The sequence below is a fragment of the Sorex araneus genome, chromosome 2 (genome assembly GCF_027595985.1).
Source record: "Sorex araneus isolate mSorAra2 chromosome 2, mSorAra2.pri, whole genome shotgun sequence".
NCBI classification, from domain to species: Eukaryota; Metazoa; Chordata; class Mammalia; order Eulipotyphla; family Soricidae; genus Sorex; species Sorex araneus.
Genome location: NC_073303.1, coordinates 365,275,168 through 365,295,180, shown reverse-complemented (window position 1 = coordinate 365,295,180; position 20,013 = coordinate 365,275,168).

Here is a 20,013-nt window from a genome sequence, read left to right as displayed (position 1 = left end):
TCCCCTTGCACAGGGTCCCTAGAGGAGTCAGACAACGAAACTGGAACATCTAATGGTGGGTGTCAGGGCTGGGGAGGGGGATCCAACCAGGAGTTGTTGTTTAATGAGCACAGAGTTCCATCGTGGAAGAGGGGATCATTTTCAGGGTGCATGTGGGAAAGTTCATGGTGCTGTGGGTGCTGTGGATACTGTGGGTATTGTGGGTGCTGTGGGTACGGTGGGTGCTGTGGGTGCTGTGTGTCTGTGGCGTCCTTATTTCCTGAGAGGAGTTGCTGAAAACCAGGAGTTTTTGAGTCCTAAGGCCTGACTTGTGTTTGATGACGCCGAGATGTAGCAAGTGGCAAGTGGACCAGTGGCACAGAGTTTATACCCTGTGTGTTTTACCACACGTGAGAAAGCAGAGCCGAGGGAGGGATGGAGAGATAGCTCAATGCATGAGCTAGAGCACATGCTGTATGTGCAGGAGTCCTGGGTTCCATGAATGGCTCCATGTAGTACCTGGAGCACCAAACCAGGAGAAACACCCGGGCATCTCCAGGTGTGGCTCAAGAATCAATCAGGGAGCCGAGGGCAGAAGAAAACTTCAAGGAAATATGATCCAGGAAAAGTAATTCCTTCTACCTAGTTATTTTAGGATTCATGTAAATTTTTGAGAAGATCAATATTTTATTATTTATTTATTTTGGGGGCTTTGGGTCACACCTAGCAGGGCTCAAGGGTTACTCCTGGCTCTTTGGTCAGGGATCACCCCTGATAGTGCTCCCATCGGGACGTCGAGGATTGAACCTGGGTTGCTGCATGCAAGGCAAGAGCCCTACCCACTGAACTATCTCTCTGACCCCAGTGCTTTGTTATTGATTAGTAGTATTAGTAGTATGCTTTGTATAGCTATAGCATAGTTTCTTATCCATTCATCTTCTGGTAAACAATTTTGTTGTCTTCAGTTTTGGGCTGCACAAGTAGAATGCTGTCTTCCTACACAGTCTGTATGGATATCACTGTCATCTCGTTGCTCGTCGATTTGTTCGAGTGGGCACCAGTAACGTCTCTCATTGAGAGACTTATTGTTACTGTTTTTGGCATATCCAATATGCACGGGTAGCTTGCCAGGCTCTGCCGCGGTGGGCTCGATACTCTCGGTAGCTTGCCGGGCTCTCTGAGAGGGGCAGAGGAATCGAACACGGGTCGGCCGCGTGAAGGGCAAACGCCCAACCGCTGTGCTATCGCTCCAGCTCCTGTATGGATATAAATGTTCTTTTTCTTGATTTGGTATAAAGGAGTAGAACAACTGGATCTTAGAGTAGATATGTTTTACTTTTTATGGTGGGTGTAGCGGGGAGCATATACCTGGCAGTGCTCAGGGCTTAATATTGGCTCTGTGCTTAGGGATCACTCTTGACAGAGCTCAGAGGACCAAAAGCAGTACCAGGGATATAACTGGGGCGGGCAGCATGCGAGGCCAGCACTCTACCCCGGGACCATCTCTCCAACCCAAATGTGTGCTTTGCCTTTTAAGTAACCATCAGAATATTTTTTCCAGTGGTTGACAGATTTTCTAATTCAGCCAGCAGTCTTTGAGAGCGCTTTCTCCTCTCCTCAGCAACCCTTGGTAGTTGTCTTTCTTCTTAATTTTAGCCCCTTAAGAGGGCATGGTGGGGGATTTTACTCTTTGAATGTCTCTTTCCTGAATGACTAACAGTGTGCAGCATCTTTTCATGCACTCATTTGCCCGTCATGTGTCTTTCTTGATGAGGTGTCTGCTCAGCTCTCTTGCCTTTAGTGAATATCAGTGGACGCAGGTCAGTGAGTCCCTTCAGGAGCCCCTGTCTCAGGTCAGGTAGGCACCTGCCAACACTGTGCTCTGGTGGGACTCAGAGGCACCTGGGGGGTGGCCACTGCAGCTTCCTGGGGCTGCCACGGCAAAGTACCACACACAGAGTGGTTCAGGCAACAGGAATGTGTACTTGCTTCATTCTTAGTCTGAGACAGTGGTGTGAGGTGGGGCTGATTCTTTCAGGGATGATGAAGAAGAGTCTGTCCATATCTCCCCAACTTCTTGTTCTGTTCTTTTTTTTTTTTGGTTTTTGGGTCACACCCGGCGATGCACAGGGGTTACTCCTGGCTCTTCACTCAGGAATTACCCCTGTTGGTGCTCAGGGGACCATATGGGATGCTGGGATTAGAACGTGGGTCGGCCGCATGCAAGGCAAACGCCCTACCCCCTGTGCTATCGCTCCAGCCCCCTTGTTCTGTTCTTTTTTTATAAAAAAGTTATTTAAATGACATGATTTTTTTTGTTGAGTCAAAAGTCAACTTTGGTTTATATTTTATTATTTAACATTTTAGAACTTATTTTAATGTAGACAAAACTCCGTTGATAAAATTACAGAGCTGAAATTGACTTAGATAAATGCTCCAATATTAGTCAATAAATATTTTAAAAATACTTTTTATGTGAAAACTGTTACATCTGATCACTGGGTTGTCATTGTCTAAGAGTGTATTAAGCTATTTGTTGCTAGTTGAGCCATATGTGTTATTGTTTTTGTTTGTTGAGTTTCGTTAGCTTCTACATTACTTTCCTATCTAATTTGGTGTGCTCTTACTGAAATTTTAGTATTAAGGAATTAAGAGGTGTCATATGTGTTTGCATGGTCCAGAGACTTTGAGATCTATGTTCTGGGCCAATGAGCTGACTTGGGAGATTGACTTGGCTACCGGGGCTTTCAGAAATACAGGAGGTTGGCACATGCACAAAAGTCTGATCAAAATGGATTAAAGACCCAACATCAGACCACAATCCATAAGGTACATTGAACACAAGGTCGGTAAAATCCTCCACGATATTGAAGCTAACGGTATCTTCAAAGATGACACGCAACTGATCAACCAAGTGGAAACAGAGATAAACAAATGGGACCATATTAAACTAAGAAGCTTCTGCACCACAAAAGAAACAGTGAGCTGAATACAAAGACAATTTACAGAATGGGAAAGGATATTCACCCAATACGCATCTGATAAGGGGTTGATATCAAGGCACTGGTTGAACTCTACAAGAAGAAAATATCCAACCCCATCAGAAAATGGGACAAAGAAAGGAACAGAAACTTTCTCAAGGAAGAAATACTAATGGCCAAGAGGCACATGAAAAAAATGCTCTTCTTCACTAATCATCAGGGAGATGCAGATCAAAACAACTATGAGATACCACCTCACACCACAGAGACTGGCACACATCCAAAAGAACAAAAGCAACCGCTGTTGGTGTGGATGTGGGGAGAAAGGGACCCTTTATACTGCTGGTGGGAATGCTGACTGGTTCAGCCCTTTTGGAAAACAATATGGTCGCTTCTCAAAAAATTAGAAATTGAGCTCCCATTTGATCCAGCAATACCACTTCTGGGAATATATCCCAGAGAGGCAAAAAAGTACAGTCTAAATGACATCTGCACTTGTATGTTCATCGCAGCACTGTTTACAATAGCCAGAATTTGGAAAAAACCCGAGTGCCCGGGAACAGATGACTGGTTAAAGAAACTTTGGTACATCTACACAATGGAATACTATGCAGCTGTTAGAAAAGATGAAGTCATGAAGCTTGCATATAAGTGGATCAACGTGGGAAGTATCATGCTAAGTGAAATGAGTCAGAAGGAGAGAGACAGACATAGAAGAATTGCACTCATCTGCGGAATATAAAACAACAGAATGGGAGACTAACACCCAAGAATAGTAGAAATAATTCTACTATTTAGAATTGTATGTAGCAGGAGCAGGAGGTTTGCTCCACGGCCTGGAAGCTGGCCTCACACACTGGGGGAAAAGGCAGCTCAGATAGAGAAGGGAACACCAAATAAAGTGTGGTTGGAGGACCCGCTCGGGATGGGAGACGTGTGCTGAAAGTAGACTATAGATTGAACACAATGGCCACCCAATACCTCTATTGCAAATCACAACACCCAAAAGGAGAGAGAGAACAAAAGGGAATGCCCTGCCACAGAAGCGGGGTGGGGTGGGGGGATTGGGATGGGGGGGGGTGGGAGGGATATTGGGATCATCAGTGGTGGAAAATAGGCACTGGTGGAGGGATGGGTACTCGAGCATTGTATGACTGAAACACAAGCACGAAACTATATAAATCTGTAACTGTACCCTCACGGTGATTCAATAATAAAAAAATAATAAATTAAAAAAAAAGAAATACAGGGGGCTGGGTGGGGGGACACTGCCCACCCTGACTATGAGCAACTATGAGAAACTTTTTAACCCCTGAAAGAATCAGCCTATCTCACAGCTTCCTAGCCTGGGCTCGGGGTAACTGGAATTATTTGTGGTTTTGTGTCTCTACACTGCTTCAAACACTCTCCCCTGCCCCAGCCACCAGTATGGTGTGCACTGCACTTAGAGGGGCTCTGGATACTTAGGACGGGCTCTCAGAGCCCAGCTTTGTCCACTGCCTTCAGCAACATGACCTCGAACTTGGAGAAGGATCTGTGTATCACTGAGGAGTTTTCACTCAGCTTGCCTTCCATATACCCAGTACCTGGTATATGTCACAGGATGGGTTTTATACTTCACCTCCAAATTCCTATGTTGACTCCCAGGGAATGACATTATTTGTCACTGCAGATAGAATGAGCTAGGCGATTATTTATTAAATCTATGCCTGGGCTAGGGTGGACTCCTGATCTGGTAGGAAGTGTACCCATAAAGGGGTAGACTGGGACACAGCCACACACACATGAAGGGGTGCAGTTGGGTCTTTGGCGAGGCTGCCGCAGTGTGGTGTGAGTGTGGCTGCCGAACACCATGGGTTTTAAAGTTGTTCATAATGTAGCTGTTTCAGGCATTCAATGTTCCAACACTAATTCCACTGCCAGTGTGACCATCCCTCCATCTATGTCCCCTACCCCCCCACCCCCTACCCCCAAGCCTGGCCCCTTAGCAGGCAAGAAATAATTTACTTTATATTGCTTAGTTCAACAAAATGGAATTACCAAAAAATAGTTCAGCAAAAGACAAGTTGTGAACTTTGTCTTTTGTTCGTCTTTTTGGGTCACACCCGGCGATACTCAGGGGTTACTCCTGGCTCTTCACTCAGGAATTACTCCTGGCAGTGCTCGGAGTACCATGTGGGATGCCAGAAATTGAAACTGGGTCGGCTGAGTGCAAGGCAAACATCCTACCTGCTGTACTATTGCTCTGGTCCATGAAAATTTTTGTATCTCAGAATGGCATTGTAAAGTCATTGTCTGGGGATTTGCTGAGCAATTTGATCCTTCCGTGCTATCGTTTCGCTTATGGAGCTGAGTGGACTTGTACGCAAATTTCCCATCTAATTTGCTGTGCTCCTACTGTGCTGTCAACCTTGTATAATGTGGAGGTGTTGCATGTGTGGCTGCACACTTCAGGGTCTATGAAACTGGGACGATTTGTTGACTTGTTGTCTCTTTGAGATTTGTTGTGAAGGTGGGCCATTTATATGCTAGCACCATTGGGTCTGTGTATGGCTACTGGGCCCTCAGAGGTGGGGTACTTGGCCTGCCCCCATCTCAAGAAGGTCATGGAGTTTTCTGTCTGGAGAACCATCAACCTGGGAGTTTTTGTTGGCTAGAGCGATAGCACAGCGGGTAAAGCATTTGCCTTGCACGCAGACGACCCGGGTTCAATTCCTCCGCCCCTCCTGGAGATCCTGGCAAGCTACCAAGAGTATCTCGCCCCCACATCAGAGCCTGGAAAGCTACCCATGGCGTATTCTATATGCCAAAAAGAGTAACAAGAAGACTCACAATGGAGACGTTACTGGTGCCTGCTCGAGCAAATCGATGAGCAACAGGATGACAGTGACAGTGACAGTGGCGTTTCTTTGAGATTGGTCACAGAGTTGTGAAGCTGGGCTGTTTATATGTCAGAGGATGTCAATTGTGGGTATGAATTCTGGGGCTTTAGCAGCGTGGGGACTTGGCCCTCCCCATCCCAAGAAGATACCATAGCTCTAAGCCTGGAGACCAAACTACCTGAGAGTTCTACTGGGCTGGTGTCTCTTCCAAGATTAGTCCAACTTTGGATCGTTTTCTAGTAACTCTTGGTTTTCAGTGCCAGACAGAAATCATATTTCAAACTCTACCTTCATATTCTCATGCGGTTCTTCCTGTGTGTGTGGCTGTGTCCCAGTCTACCCCTTTATGGGTACACTTCCTACCAGATCAGGAGTCCACCCTAGCCCAGGCATAGATTTAATAAATAATCGCCTAGCTCATTCTATCTGCAGTGACAAATAATGTCATTCCCTGGGAGTCAACATAGGAATTTGGAGGTGAAGTATAAAACCCATCCTGTGACATATACCAGGTACTGGGTATATGGAAGGCAAATGAAGTGATGACTCCTCAGTGACACACAGATCCTTCTCCAAGTTCGAGGTCATGTTGCTGAAGGCGGTGGGCAAAGTTGGGCTCTGAGAGCCCGTCCTAAGTATCCAGAGCCCCTCTAAGTGCAGTGCACACCATACTGGTGGCTGGGGCAGGGGAGAGTGTTTGAAGCAGTGTAGGATGGCAGGATTTTGCTAAGTAAAAGTGAAAGGAGGGGATACAAAAGTGAAAAGAGGAGCTCTTTGAACAGGAAGGAGCAGAGGAGCAGGACACATCCTTCTGGCCTGGATGCACTGGGAGGGAGGGAGGAACACATACACACACTCACACACCCACAGAGATAGATAGATAGAGATAGAGACAGATAGAGAGAAAGAGAAAAAAAAGAAAGAGAGAGGTCAATGTATATAAAGCCCAGGACAGAGAGACTCTTTTAGTTCTCCACATCCCCCTGTGGTAGCAGGGCTGTACAGAAAAGAAAGAATTGACTCGGAAAACTGCTGGCTGCCTTTTTCCAGCATTAGAGCAGTTTTCCGGCTGTTACCCTGACCCCAAGTAACACTACATGGAACCTCTGATTCTGTCCGTGGAATGTCCAAAGCCGGTGGTCAGGTGGAACCTTGATGAAGCTTCAGCAACACCCAGACTCAGCTCAGCCCCGATTGCTCGGAGGAACAGGAGGAGAGAGAGGAGGACATAGAAGAGGCATCCGAAGGGAGTGACTGAGAATTTATCAAGGTTGATCAAAGACACGAACACACAGGTCCCACCACCTCTGAGAATGCAAGGAGAGCCACCGCAGGCATGACAGTCAGGGTGCCAGGGCTGAGGCCCACGGGCCACTGCGTGATGGATGGTTCAGTGGGTGCAGCTCAGACCAGGACGCTAGCCTAGTTTTAGTTTTCAGAAGCAGAGATCCAAGTGTTTGCCCTGAGGGTGCAGGATTTGGCTGAAAGAGGCCGACTGAGTATTTCAGGATTGATTGAACTCTCTCTCTCTCTCTCTACCCACCCACCCACCCACCCACCCACACACACACACACACACCCCACACACACACACTGTCATTGTCACTATCACTGTCATTCCGTTGCTCATCGATTTGCTCGAGTGGGCACCAGTAACCTCTCCATTGTGAGTCTTGTTGTTACTGTTTTTGACATATTGAATACGCCATGGGGAGCTTGCCAGGCTCTGCCATGTGGGCAGGATACTCTTGGTAGCTTGCCGGGCTCTCCGAGAGGGATGGAGGAATCGAACCCGGGTCGGCTGCATGCAAGGCAAACGTCCTACCCTCTGTGCTATCGCTCCAACCCATATATACATGTATATGGATACACACATATGCATATTTGTCTTCGTACAGTTACTCCTGGTTTTGTGCTCTGGGGTCACTCCCAGTGAGGGTGGGACCATGTGGTGCCTGGTATCGAACCCAGGCCTCCCACCTACTAAGCATGCACTCAGCCATTTGAAATTTCCTGGCCTGGTGACTGAAGTGTTTTTTTTTTTTTAATTTTGTTTAGGATGTTGATATTTATGGTACAGTAGACTCAGGACCTATATGCTTTGTTTAATGTAAACCACACTTCATAGGGAAAGAAAGCGGGAGACATCCCTTGTGTAAGGGGGAAATGAGGAGCTCTTGGAGGTGGTCTCAGCCCTTCTCCATCCATGGGCTGCTCCTCCTAAGCTCGCGGGGCGATACTTCCGGTTTGGGGGCACTGGCACTTCTAGATCAGAAGCTGCTGTGGAGGCTGATTCCTCAATGCATTAACAAATGGGCCCCATTTCCCTGCTTTGAAAACAGCAGGTCCCCATTATTACAGTTGCTCCTTTGGCTTCCAGTTTTCAGAAGAACCGGAGTAGCCTGCATGTATAAGACTCAGAAGATAAACCTATTCCTGGACATCTCATACCTCACACCACTCATATTCCAAGAGTAGCATGCCACATTTGATGGGGTTTAAAGTAGAAGGCAACCAATCTTAGAGGGAAATGTATTTATATATGTATATATATATATGTATATGCACACAAGGCTCAACCTTTAACAACATATTAGTGATCTCTTATAGAACAGCTTAATGGCCCCTGGGTGAAAAACAACAATCTTCACACACTTTCCTCTAAGGACATTTTTTGGATCATTTTCAGCAGATTATTCATAAACAATACAAAATAATTTATTTCAGTTCTGCTTTGGGGCAGGGTTGGGATTCAGGATGGAAACATCCGAAATATGATGGTGGGAAGGTGTCATGGTGTGGGATTGGTGTTTGAGGATCAAACGTAATCAAATATTGTGAACTACTTTATAAAAATAAAATTAAATTAAAAAAAGACTCAGATGATAAAATATTAGTGTCTTCTCTGTGCTGCCAGTGCTTGATGATACTTGAAGGTCCAAGTGACTAGGGTCCTGACTAATTTGAAGTGTAATAATGAAGCATTGATGGAATTTGATTTATTAGAAGGGACTTATTGTTACTGTAACTATTGTTACTGTTTTTGGCATATTGAATATGCCACGGGCAGTTTGCCAGGCTCTGCCGTGTGGGTGGGATAAAATCTTGGTAGCTTGCCGGGCTCTCCAAGAGGGACGGAGGAATCGAACCTGGGTCATCTGCGTGCAAAGCAAACGCCCTACCCACTGTGCGAACAAGTCACACAATGGAGACGTTACTGGTGCCCACTTGAGCAAATCGATGAACAATGGGATGACAGTGACAGTGACAGAAGAGTCTTATATCTAAAATTAATTTCCAGAGAGAACCCAGTGGAAAATTTACATCTATATCTGAAAGTAGTAGAGATTAGGAGCAAGTTGGAAAATGCCTCCACACAGTTCCTCACAGTGAAGTTTCCGGGCAAGGAGAGGAGGCCCTGCTGGTTCAGAGACTCTTAGAAACAAATAAGATTTGGGGGTGGTTGTTTGGCACCATATCCAGTGGTGCCCAGGGCTTACTCCTGGCCCTGTGCTCAGGGATCACTCCTGGCCGTACTCACGGGGACCACGTAAGCCCAGTCAGCCATGTGCAAGGCAAGCACCTTACCCGCTGTACTAGCTTGCTGGCTCACAAATAAGATTCTTTCAAAACAAAGCCAGTCCCTAAACTAGTTGGCGGGCCAGGCATCTAATCTGTGTACCTGGGACCTCTGCTCCTGAAGAGCCCGCGTTGGGTCCCCTCCCGTCCCAAGTTGCCTCGTGAAGTCAGACTGACCAGCTGCTAAGGGCACAGACCTCATCAGTGTGACCATGTGAGGCCAGTAACCACGTCAGAGGCAGAGGGAGCGGGGATAAGACAGGAGTTGCCTGAAAACCTCTCAGCGCACACCCCAGCATGGGGTGCTGCTAACGACGGCCGTTTCTCAGCTCCCATGGCGCCTCTGTAGTGTTGGACCGCGTGTGCATGTGCACTTGGATCTCTTTAGCAGGCTTGGTAAATCTTGATACCACAGAATATCATTTAAGACATGGGATTATGTTGCTTATACCTGTCAAAATAGTAACATCCCCAATTTAGGTAGCACTGTAGCACTGTCGTCCCGATGTTCATCGATTTGCTCGAGCGGGCACCAGTAATGTCTCCATTGTGAAACTTGTGGTTGCTGTTTTGGCATATCGAATACACCATGGGGAGCTTGCCAGGCTCTGCCGTGTGGGCAGGATACTCTTGGTAGCTTGCCAGGCTCTCCGAGACCCAAGTCGGCTGCGTGCAAGGCAAACGCCCTACGCGCTGTGCTATTGGGGTGTTTGCCTTGCACGTGGCCGACCCCAATTTAGGTATAGAAATAAAATGATCACATTTGATAAGCTCGCGTGGAAGGCCTTGTTCCTGTCAATTTCAAAGTCATGATGAATATGTGGGGCTGGAGCGATAGCACAGCGGGTAGGGCATTTGCCTTGCACACAGTCAACTCAGGTTCCTCTGCCCCTTTCGGAGAGCCTGGCAAGCTACCAAGAGTATCCTGCCCACATGGCAGAACCTGGCAAGCTACCCGTGGCGTATTCGATATGCCAAAAACAGTAACAAGTCTCACAATGGAGACGTTACTGGTGCCCGCTCAAGCAAATCGATGAACATCGAGACGACAGTGCTACAGTGATGAATATGTGATACGTTCAGGAAAGTGCTACACTTTAATGTGCTATGAAAATACCTGGGACATTCATGCAAAGTCACCCATACGACTCTCCGTGTGACTTGTTGCCTACTGTCACCACAGACAGGATCTTGTTCATCACTGATAGAGCTCAGTCACGATCAAGTTGTCACTTGGTCTCCTTTCCCACTTGTGGGTTCTGTTTAGGATTTGGTCTCAGTACTGTCAGCTAAAATCAGAGCAGTCCTCTGCAAACTGTGGGTCACTTAGAGACCCCAGGCTAAGTTCCCCGCTCTGGGGCCCCCTCCCCCACCCCAAGGTGCAAATTTCTTTTGCAAAAGGTTTCACTGGGATGACCAGACTTCTGTACCATGTGAGTCTCTTTTAAGGCTGTTGCCGGAGGAGGTACATAGGCTTCTCTGGGGAGGAAATATCTAGAACAGGAGGTCATGTAGGGATGGTTCCTAGATGCACACCATCTTTTGGTGATCATTGTTACCTTTTAATTTTTTTTGGTTTTTGGGTCACACCCGTGTGTCTTTTGGTTTTTGGGTCACACCCAGCGACGCACAGGGGTTACTCCTGGCTCTGCACTCAGGAATTACCTCTGGTGGTGCTCAGGAGACCATATGGGATGCTGGGATTAGAACCCAGGTCGGCCGTGTGCAAGGCAAACGCCCTACCCGTTGTGCTATTGCTCCAGCACCTGTTACCTTTTTTTTTTTTTTTCAATTTAAACAACTATGGTATTCAACCAGACAGGCCAGGTTATGGCTGGGTAAGAAATGAACCTCCCAAGCTCAGGGCTTTGCCTGCAGAACTAGAGATGGAACTTGGAACTTGGCAGGGAAGGTGGGATCATGACAGAGATTCTGAAGATGGTCTAGGGACGAGTAAGAAGCCCCCCTCCCCAGCGTCATGCCCCTTCCCACGCCCACTCCACCCACTCTCCTCCCCCCACCCCACTCTCCCTCTACCCCGGGAGTCAGTCTCTTTCTCCTTCTTGATTGTAATACTTCCTTTTTCTTTCTCCTCGAGTTGTTCCTGTGAATACCCCCAAACTGGCCGTCAAAGACAGGCTCCTAGGTTAATCTGACAGTTCTTCCCGTGTGCTGGTCTTACCGTGACCACAGTCACATTCCAAAGGCCTCTCGAGAAGAGCATCATAGAAGCAGGAAATGATGGCAGTGTTATTTTAACAAAAGGAGGGGACAAATTTAGCAAAATTCTCCAGGTGCAGAACAAGGCAGAATCTAGCTTGGTGCCACAGAATCCCTGCAGGCCAGAGAAGGGGGCTCTAAGCCAGGAGATGAGGGGGAGGGAGGCCCCTGCAATGGAGTAGAAGCAGAGGGGCTGGAGCGACAGGACCATGGGTAGGAGCTTGCCTTGCATGTGGCTTGACCCTTTGATCCTTACCACCACGTCTGTTCCCCTGAGCCCTGCCAGGAATGATTCCTTAGCACTGAGCCAGGAGTAAGCCCGGTGCACAACAGGGTGTGGTCAACAAACAAACAAAGGGAGACAGAGGCTCAGGCTTTTTGGAAGCAGAGCCCTGGGGCTCTATTTAAAATGCAGATGCAGATGTCATTTCTTCTGTGCTTTTTGCACCCTCGGGATATATTCCCAGAAGTGGCATGGGGTGTGTGTGGGGGGTCATATGGGAGGTCAATTTCTAGTTTTTGAAGGACCAAACAGTGATAACCTCTCAGTATCTGTATTGCAAATCATAATGCCCACAAGTAGAGAGAGAGTGGGAGAAATTATCTGCCCTGGAGGCAGGGGGAGGGTTGGAAATTGGGGGTTGGAGGCATTGGTGGTGGGGAATGTGCACTGGTGGAGGGATGGGTGTTTGATCATTGTATGACTGAAACTCAAACATGAAAGCTTTGCAACTGTATCTCACGGTGACTCAATTAAAAAAAAAATGGGGCTGGAGAGATAGCACAGCGGGGTAGGGCGTTTGCCTTGCACGCGGCCAACCCAGGTTCAAATCCCAGCATCCCATATGGTCCCCTGAGCATGGCCAGGGGTAATTCCTGAGTGTAGAGCCAGGAGTAACCCCTGTGCATCGCCAGGTGTGACCCAAAAAGCAAAAAAAAAAAAAAAAAAAAGATGCAGAAGCAGAACCCCAGGAAGAGGCTGGCAACTCCCGCCCCAGGAGGAGCCAGCCTGCAGCTCAGGGAAGCAGAGCGTGACTAGAGGTGGAGAGAGGAGCAAAGTTCTCTGGTCTCTCGCCCCTAGTTGATAGTTCAGGAGTCTCCTCTTTAGAGAGGTTGGACATCAACCCACTCCTCCTCCTTTTATGCCAGGGACCTTCTCCCTATCTCCTGTCTGCGGATCCGGCACAGGGAAACTCCCTCTCATAGCAGAACCAGAGTAAAGTGGGAGAAAGGACAGGCAGGTCTAGAACATCCAGGCTGGGGGGCGGGGGTGGGGTCATGACTCCCCTCCCAGGACTCTCCACAGCCTGCAGGAGACGCCATCTAAGGCGCTGGCCGCTCGGAGTCCTTTGCCTTGTGCCTCACCTGTCTCCTGAGAACCCAGCTCCAGGGGTCAGCTCCAGGGGTCAGCCCGTCCTCAGAGGGCGGAGAACTCTCCTGTCCACATCGAACTTCAAAGGACAGATTTCCAACAGAAGAAACACATCTGCGTGACTGTTTCAGTTTCTGATTTTCAATTTAACTCTGATTTTCTCTCTTCTAAGTCGCTCCATCACCCTCTTCTACACTTTATTAAAGATAGTTTCAGTATGTTCCATTTCTGAGGAAAATTCCTGCCGCTAAGTTCCCACCTTCGTTCCCAGCAGGCTTGCCTTTGATGATTGGGTCACAAAGGTTCCTGGGAGCTAACTCAGACAGATTAGTGTTTGTGACGAACGTTGTTTAGATCTATATCTACGTATCAGTTTTATCTGCTGTAAATGAGAATGAGTTTTTAAATTGATCTTTAAGTTTGGACCCCTGTGTCCACTGAAACATTTCAGAAATTTCTTCTGAACTTTTCATTCCCTTCATGTCATAGGTTGGCCCACCTCACTATTTTTCTCAGTACACATTTCTTCTTCAGCGTGGCGCATGCACCCCAGCCAAAAAACCCACTTACACAAGATCAATGACCCTGGCACTGAGCGCCCGTCTTCTTGGTGTGGGAAATGAATTCCTGTATACTTTTGAACTAGGACACCTTTAGATTTTGTTGATTTGAGAGGAGGCCTTTGATTTGTTTTCCCGTCCAGTGGTTGGAAGCACGTCTGTTTCCGTCCGTAAATACTGGAAAACTAGATTCCATGTAACCTTAGGCATTGCTTCCGCCACCTACTAACTAGTGATGCTGTGGGCTGTTTGCCACAGGGATCTGTACCTTAGGAGGAAATAATCACCTCTGAGGACACAGAAGTCTGTGTATGGCCTTTCTGTGCTCCACAGGCCCTTCTTGAGGTGCCTTTGAGCTACTCGGGGGTTAGAATGCTATTGTAATTAGAACCAGTGGATGGAATTGTGCGCGCTGCCCCTCAGTAAATGCCCACCTGAAATCTGAACTCATTTATAATAAGGGTCTTTGTAGGTGTAGTCAAGTCAAGAATCTCAAGATCAAGATCAAGATCACTTCGAATTGGGACAGGTAATGAAATCCAATGATGAAGACTGATGATACATTCTCTTAAGAGGATAGGAAGCAGATGTAGACACAGTGAGAAGGCCACTTGTACACAGAAGCAGATGGAGTTTTGCAGCCACTAAAAAAACGTTAGGGACTGGAGTGATAGCACAGTGGGTAGGGTGTTTGCCTTGCACGCGGCTGACCCAGGTTCGATTCCCAGCATCCCATATGGTCCTCTGAGCACCGCCAGGAGTAACTCCTAAGTGCAGAGCCAGGAGTAACCCCTGTGCATCGCCAGGTGTGACCCCCCCAAAAAAGAAGGTTAAAGGTCAAGGGTGACCAGTAGGCACCGAAAGTGAGGAGTGGAGCGGGAGGTGGACTCTCTCGAAGTTCAGAAGAAATCAGGCTTGCTGACACCTTTATTTCAGACTTCTGAAATAACAGAATAAATTTCAGCTGCTTTAGGCAAACTTAGCATACTAATACTATGAAGGTATTGTTTAAAATTTTTGCAGATAGTGAGGGACATATTACTTACAGCGGTGGTTGGCAGATACAGCCCCTTGGGCCAAATCTAGCCACAGTCTGTTTTGTAAATAAAGTTTTATTGGAACACAGCCACACTCATTCATTTATGTATCATCTCTGGCTGCTCTTCTGCTTCAGCATCAGGGTTGGGAAGTTGTAACAATAGGAGCTCTAGGCTCCTAGAGATAAATATCTTTACTGCTATAGTTGCAACTAGAGATATATTTAAGAAAGGGACATTGCTGGTTCAGCCTCAGAGAGGCATCTTTATTTTTTATTTTTTTATTTTATTTTATTTTATTTTGGTTTTTGGGTCACACCTGACGATGCACAGGGGTTACTCCTGGCTCTTCACTCAGGAATTACCCCTGGCGGTGCTCAGGGGACCATATGGGATGCTGGGATTAGAATCCGGGTCGGCCGCATGCAAGGCAAATGCCCTACCCGCTGTGCTATCACTCCAGCCCCTCAGTGAGGAGTCTTTAAAAACTAACAATAGCGCCCGGAGATCCCCCATCCACGGCTTCTATCCTGAGACACCACAAAACCATTAATTTGAAAGGTGGATACATACCTCTGTTCATGGGAGCACTTAGTATGATAGGCAGGGTATGGAAGCAATCCAAATGCCCAAGAGCAGGTGAATGGGTAAAGAAATTGTGATATATATATATATATATATATATATATATATATATATATATATATCATGGACTACATGCAGTTGTAAGAAAAGAAGTAGGTGCAGTTCACTGCGCCTGGGATACAATTGGAGGGTGTCATGTTAAGTGAAGGAAGTCAGAGGAAAGACAAATACTACATGCTCTGACTCATCTGTAACATTGAGAAATGAGGAAATAGACAGCTTTAACAAGGACAAAGCCTGTTAAAGAAGCCTTGTTAAAGATTACAAAACTAAGATTACCAAGTGGCGGGCAAGTAGATGCGGGGAGTGAAGAGGTGGACGGGGAGTAATAAGAGGATAGCAGTGGAGGGACTGGAGCACTTTGGTGGTGGTGAGGTCTAGACACAACTACACATCTAGCTCATAAATGTTCATACCATTGTGAACATGTCACCTTAACTATGACAACAATAAAAAATAAGGTTAAGTAAAAACTAAAGGGACATTGGCAGGGAATAATAATTTCTTTGGCCACTTTGAACATACCTCCTTTGAAAATCTGTATGTTCATAGCTTCAATTTACTTAAAGTCATATTTCCCCTATAAAAATGAACATATTGACTTCAAAAAGTTCAACAAAAAACTGCTGATGTATAGTATTTACGTCGCTTCAAGGTAGATGGTTTAATTCAACCTCCTCATTTTGACTTCTCGGACTTAATGTGAATTGGAAGCGTTATTAGGTTAGTAGGATTGAGTAAGCAATAAACATACTCTCAGAATAGGGGAAAGAGCTATCTATCATGTTATTGAAGGTCCGTCTCTCCCAGATGGTCCTGGCTGCATCTTATTTGATTAGCAATGAGGAAGCGATTGAGGAGCTTTCTCTCTCGAGGTGTGCGAAGTTCTCCCAGCTACTAGAGAAGAGATAAGGTAAGTGAATTTCAGCAGCACACAGCAATAGCTTATTTATTTACCTAGTTGAATACAGAAAAGGTTTTATTTCTCTGTTGAGGCAGGCTTCCTCAATGATGATGTATGTTTCCCTCCAAGCTTCTTTGCCCTCTTAGGACTTTCATTAAAAACATTTTTTTGATTTGATTTGATCTTTTTTGGGGAGTTGAATGGTGGCTTGGGCCGCACCTGGGGGTGGATGGGCAACTATAAGATGTGGTGCTGAGATTTGAGTCAAGATGAGCCCCCTGCAAGGCCTGTGTCTTATCCCTTGTACTATCTCTCTCACCCATATTACATTCTTTTTTTTTTCCCCTGTGTCAGGGATTGAATCCAAGACCACACACATGCAAGGTGAGTGCTCTACTGCTGAGCTACATCCAGGCTCTTATAAGCTTTGAAAAGCTTTCTAGGTAAATAACAGTTTAGAAAGTTGGTGATTGAACTAGACTCCCAGCAATGCATGGTCTTCCAAGCACCATGAGGAGTGATCCGAGCACTGGTCCAGGAGTAGCCCCTGAGCACTGATAGGTGTGCCCTCTGCCACCCACTCCCTCAAAAACAAACATACTTTGGAAGTCATAGAGATTTGTTGAATAAGTTTTAATGTTCCTATACTGTGAGCTTATAAAAAAATTCAGCATCATAGAAAGATGCTCTTGATGTGCTCTTACTGGGGAAAGAGTATCACTGTATCACTGTCATTCCATTGCTCATCGATTTGCTCGAGCGGGCACCAGTAATGTCTCCATTCTGAGACTTGTTGTTACAGTTTTTGGCATATTGAATACTCCATGGGGAGCTTGCCAGGCTCTGCCGTGCGGGTGAAATACTCTCAGTAGCTTGCCGGGCTCTCTGAGAGGGGCGGAGGAATCGAACCCGAGTCGGCTGTGTGCAAGGTGAATGCCCTACCCGCTGTGCTATTGAAAAGAGATGTGAAAGTTTTACATTTTTTTTGGGTTTTTTTTTGGGGGGGGTCACACCCAGCGGTGCACAGGAGTCACTCCTGTCTCTGCACTCAGGAATCATTCCTGGTGGTGCTCGGGGGACCATATGGGAGGCTGGGAATCGAACCCGGGTTGGCCACGTGCAAGGCAGATGCCCTACCCACTGTACTCCAGCCCCAGTTTTACATGTTTGTTTTTTTTTTTTGGCTTTTTGGGTCACACCCGGCAATGCACAGGGGTCATTCCTGGCTCATGCACTCAGGAATCACCCCTGGCGGTGCTCAGGGGACCATATGGGATTCTGGGATTCGAACCCGGGTTGGCCGCGTGCAAGGCAAACGCCCTACCCGCTGTGCTATCACTCCAGCCCCAGTTTTACATGCTTTTGTTAATCTCCACGTTCTGATACTTTACAAAGAATATTTTTTGTAATAACAAAAAGCCAATGTAAGTAAAATGTCTTCAAATACTTTAATTGAGAGATGATGACTGTTAGTAATATTAAAAACAGCCTTTTAGGACAGAGGGAGTAAGAGGGAATGTGCCTGCCACAGAGGCAGGGGGTGGGAAGGGGTGGGGGTGGGGGAAGAAGGGATGCTGGGAACATTGGTGGTGGAGAATGGGCACTGGTGGAGGGATGGGTACTCAAACATTATTTGACAAGAACGCAATCATTAAAGTTTATAAGTCCATAACTACATCTCATAGTGATTCATTTAAGTTAAAAAAAAAACTAAAAATAAAAAATAAAACCAACCCCCTCCCCCAGCCTTTTGGGTCAGAGTGATATAGTACATCAGGTAGGGTGTTTGCCTTGTACGAAGCCAACCTGGGTTCTGTCCCTGGCATCCCACATGGTCCCCTGAGCACCCCCAGGAATAATTCCTGAGCACAGAGCCAGGAGTAATCCCTGAGCTTCGCTGGGTGTGACCCAAAAAGCAAAAATAAATAAGTAAATAATAAAAACAGTCTTCTTTTTTTTTTTTTGGCTTTGGAATAAACTGGTGAAGTGTATAAACAGTCACTAGGAGCATCCACTTGGGCGAGGGACTTTCTCTCCTGAGCCTTATTTCCCACGAAGACGAGGGAGGATGAACACATTGCATGGATGGAATCTCTTAAGTTCCCGAGGCCCCTTGTTACCTTCTGGTAGTAGGAGGTAGTGCTCAGGGCTTCCCATTTGGTCACACTGCTGTACTTGTAGTAGCACACTCAGAGAGCTGCCTCAAGATCCAGGCTACATGCAGGCCCCATGCTCGCCTCTCTGCTCTGGGACAGGCCCACAGAATCAGCCTATGCACGAGGCCACTTCCTGCCTGACCCAGAAATCTTAGGGCATGTTGGCCCTTGTACAAAAAGGTAGAGGGTTCTTTATTATTTTTCATTATGAAATTTTTGGAGCAATAGCACAGAGGGTAGGGTGTTTGCCTTGCACGCGGCCGACCCAGGTTCAATTCCTCCAACCCTCTCAGAGAGGCCAGCAAGCTACCAAGAGTATCCCACCCACACGGCAGAGCCTGGCAAGCTACCGTGGCATATTGGATATGCCAAAAACAGGAACAAGTCTCACAATGGAGACGTTACTGGTGCCTGCTTGAGCAAATAGATGAACAATGGGGTGACAGTGCTACAGTGCTATTATATTAAGACACTGTGAATTACACAGCTGTTCATTGTCAAGTTTCAGGCTGATGTTCCACACCAATCCCACTGCCAGGGTTGACTTCTCGTCACCTGTGTCCCCAGATTCCTTCCCACCCCCGTTGCATCCTTGGAATGTGCACTTTAAAATTTGGTTATTGCACTTTAGATCTTATGCTTGAGGTGTTCTTGGCTCTGTAGCTTATATATTTTTTATGTAAACCCATATCACGTATGTGTACATCAATGCCTATATCATACCTCTGTACCGCCAATGAGCTCAGGCATCTAACCTGGCCCCGCTACCCTCTGTATGTCTCTTTTCTTCCCTGTCCTTACTGTTTCTATGACCAAAGGTCAAGGATAACCTGGGTATCAAGGTGAATGTCTTTAATCCTCTTTGCCTTGATCATACTATAGCAATGCATTTTCTTAGGGGATTTAAAAAAAAAACACTATTGAACAATTGAATTTGTACTAGTCAGCTCCAGGCAAGGAGAGTCTGCAATAAACTTGGTGTCGATTTAATGACTCGCCCAAGTTTGTGAAATGTACCCCTTTGAACGCCTTGCCATTGCTCCGAGGGCAGGAGGGCCCTGGGTGTGCTCATCTCTTCATTGGGTTGGCAAAGAGTTTTCAGAAAATATAAGTCCTGTGTGTAGGGTGTCTCTAAATTTTCTGTTGTCCCACTGAAAATCAGTGGGACCGCCATCCCTGTCTCTCTTGGCTACACTTTTTATTTTTTGGCTTTAGGGCCACACCTGGCAGTGATAGGGGTTACTCCCAGCTCAGTGCTCGGGGGCCACTGCATGAACCAGGTAATACTGGGGATGAATGAAACCGGGGCTTCGGCATGCAAAGCCTGTGCTGCAGACCTTCGAATGATCTCCCCCCCCCCCTGCTCTCTGACTGCAGTTCCGAATCTCCCACATTCCATGCTGACACATGAACAGCAACTCTGAGTTGCTGACTGCAGTGAGGACCCAGTCCCTCGGACCCGCTCCGACTGGGTTACTGATGGCATAAAATGAGAGTGATGTGTTATTATTTGTAATGTCTCGGCCTCTTGCACAGGCCTCTGCATTTAAAGGCACTACGGAGAAATCTGTACACGGGGAACCTTCAGGATTTGCTTCTCATTAAAGGACAGCTGGCCTTTGTGAAGTTCCAGAATCTCCAAGAATTCCTTAAAACACAAAGAATGAAAAGAGGAACATGCCCTTAATCTTCCATGGG